At 40.8% G+C, this 3,090-nt stretch overlaps 1 long non-coding RNA gene across 1 annotated transcript in view; it reads left to right on the top strand.

Annotated features, from left to right (window-relative positions):
• Nucleotides 1-924: 924 nt before the first annotated feature.
• LOC140927066 (uncharacterized) overlaps nucleotides 925-3,090 on the top strand; it is a 2,417-nt gene continuing 251 nt past the window's right edge. The window contains exons 1-2 of the long non-coding RNA XR_012164517.1: nucleotides 925-1,101; nucleotides 2,170-2,403. This is a non-coding gene — a long non-coding RNA (uncharacterized lncRNA). The remainder of the gene's footprint in view (nucleotides 1,102-2,169; nucleotides 2,404-3,090) is intronic.

Genomic DNA, 3,090 nt, shown 5'->3' with positions numbered 1-3,090 from the left:
TTGTCTGTGATTTAAGACAAGTACTTTTAATATAAACGCCAACCTCGAAAAAACGCCCAGGCGTTTAATCGGTAACGTTGACGGTAACGGGGTCCCCGCTCTGCTGGCCTCCTTCGTACCTAGCCCGTTATTCGATTTTGTTTTTCTCACCAAGGCGCCTTGTCCCAGGCTATCTGAAAAATGGTACCTTAACGCAGTTTTTCTAGTATTATTAGGGAGTTTAAGATACTACGACGGCGACGGCGGCAAATACCTCGCTTAAAAAAGTGACCCTCACTTCTCAATCTAAGAAACTTTAGCGCGATCAACCCCAACTCGGTCACTATGTTTTATGTAGGCGAACTCTCCTGGAGTTGAATTCTTAAGAAAAATATCCAAGTTTAAAAAGAGTAGGAGATATTCGTCGTCGTATGTTCAAGTTGTCCATGAAACGTAAAATATGGCAATTCACGTCGTAGTCGTGCAGTAACGGCACAGAAATGCATGCGTGATGCGTGGGCAGAGTTGTTGTTTTGCTAATTTGCTTTTTGACGTTCTCGTTGCCGTCGCCGTGGTGGCATCTTAAACTCTTTATTATGGCTCTATAGTCCCGACTGACGAGCCACCCTGCCGCCCCACTAAAAAATATACCCTTCTGACTCGTTTTTTAAGCCAATCACCTAGACTGACGAGCCATCGATCGAGCCACTTGTATGTCTCACACTTCTCTTGTTCTTTAAACACTTGTCATTACTAACGAGCCACCGAGCCAATTCTGTTTAAGACCTTAAAGACCTGAAAATATGGCAATGTATTTTCCTGCAAGCCTCAGACTGCTCAGATTCATGTGTGGTAATGGGCATGTACTGAGGAATAAACGATTTTTTTTTCTGATAGTTGTATAAAATGGGAATGTACGGACCAGAGTTTGTTTGGATTTTAAACCCGAATGCTGGAACCGTAGATGAGTCGGTTGGTCATGCCGACAGAGCGAAAATAAGGCTAGAGACTCACGAACAGCTGTGCAACAAGATGCAATACCAGAAAGCTTTAAATAGAGCATTCACATTTAAGGCACTCATGATAAGGGGGGACGACAACTTCACTACCTCATCAAATCTGGTAAGAATATTTCTTTTCGTGAACGCAGCTCCTTCAGTAGATCTGATATTAATACAGTCGACTCCCGATAACTCGAACCTTCAAGGGAAATCGAAAAAAGGTTCGAGTTATTGGGAGTTCGAGTTACCGGTAGCCTCCCCGCAGACGTCTGTTGGGGTTCGTTTGTCACGCATTCATGAAATGAATGCGTGACAAACGAACCCCAACGGACGTCTGGGGGGAGGCTAAGTTACCGGGAGTTCGAAGAAAATAGCCGAGAGTAAGGTAAAAAACAGTTTTTACTGCACAGTGAACAAAATGTCAAGTGAAAATTAAAAGATACTTTTAGATTATAAATCAGAACGTAACGTAACAAAACAGAGCATGCGTTTTACTGTTTTGAGAAGAAAAGCTACTTCACGTTAGCCTGTGACAATCAACATTAGTCTCCACTAGTAAACTATACTCCTACAACACGTCAATAGGAAATCCAAAATTCAATCATGTCAATGTTGCGGACGCCAGTAGACGGCTTTTTTCCCGACTTTTTAAGGGTCGAGTTATCGAGGGTAAAATTATATAGAAAACTGGTTCGAGTTAGCAGGAGTTCGAGTTATCGAGGGTTCGAATTACCGATGGTAAAATTACAGTTCGAGTTAGCGCGAGGTTCGAGTTAGCGAGGGTTCAAATTATCGGGAGTCGACTGTAGTATATTTACAAGCGTTGAAGTAAGCTTCCAGGTTATTTGTTATGATCCAAATTCACAGTAATTTCGATGTCTTCAACTAAAATTCTTTCTGTTCAGTTGACCAGAGTAAAATCCTAGAATCCTGATGAGTTTTCAGTTTTGAAAGTCTTCATTTTTTTTCTTCCATTCAATCTGTTCGCGTGGACACAAATGTGAGTTTTGATAGGCACGGCTTGTGACATGTGAAAAGCGGAAATCGCTTGTTTGTATCCGGTTTGTTTCAACAAAATAATTAAGTTAGGAAGTTTTATACCCTGGGTACCAGAGATTGGCAACCAACTGAAAGATAGGTATTTGGCAAGAAATGAGCTAATTTTGATTTGTCGCACTTCCATTTGCAGACAGTATCTGAGGCATTTTCAAGACTGGGCATAAATGATCTATCGAGCGATAAAACGAAAAACCTGGCCACAACTTCGTTTGATGCTATGTGGGGCACCATGCTAGCCATAAAAGAAGCTAGTGAAACAAAAAACGTTTCTGATAAATTGGGAAAGAACACGTACTTCGAAAGTCAGGAAGTATCTAAATTTCTGGTAAAAAAACTCACGGAGTTGAACTTTCAAGGACTAACGGTACGTTTTACTTTTTACTGTTTTATTTTCTATTTTGTGAGAAAGGCGTGGGAAAGATGATTGAACTTAACTTCCCTCAAAGTATTTTTGTCATGATTTTTAGTCAGTAATTCTGCTATTTCGTCTTCGCATAGCCGTGAACTCCTTGGCATTCTCTTAAGTTCTACACTCGTAGCAAAACAGCTAAGCTGCCAAGTCGTTTTCTTACGAGACGTCTATGACGGTATAATCACACATATCAGTGACGTTTCAGGAGTGACTGTTGTCAGTGATGTTTACTGTTGTTAGTAATCTATAAATCTAAGCATCTTCTATCTTCTATCTTCATCTTTGGTCTTTGAATGAATAATAATAACAATCAGCTAATGTGAACTAATATCTGAAAGACCATCCCGTCTAAATGGCATATTTAAGGAGTTAAGTCTCACTTTATTTTACCTCTAACGCATTACTTTCCTAGAGTGCCCCTCCCGCAGTAGAACCAGGTTTTTTTAAAATGGCCTTTTGGTGATCAGTGCATTCCTTCATTGAAGAGGAAAAAAAGACCTTAACGTTCAGGGGGCTGTGACAGTTGCACTCGATTTTGTAACCGGCGCTCGACCAGCCCTATGAGGGAATACTCGAAGAGTCAAAATCCTGTAAACGAGAAATGTAAAATAGTGCAGCGCCCATGAAATAGACAAGTCA

This window comes from Porites lutea, chromosome 2, assembly GCF_958299795.1.
Source record: "Porites lutea chromosome 2, jaPorLute2.1, whole genome shotgun sequence".
NCBI classification, from domain to species: domain Eukaryota; kingdom Metazoa; phylum Cnidaria; class Anthozoa; order Scleractinia; family Poritidae; genus Porites; species Porites lutea.
Note: the sequence above shows the minus strand (reverse complement) of the source record. Positions and strands in the feature narration are given on the sequence as shown.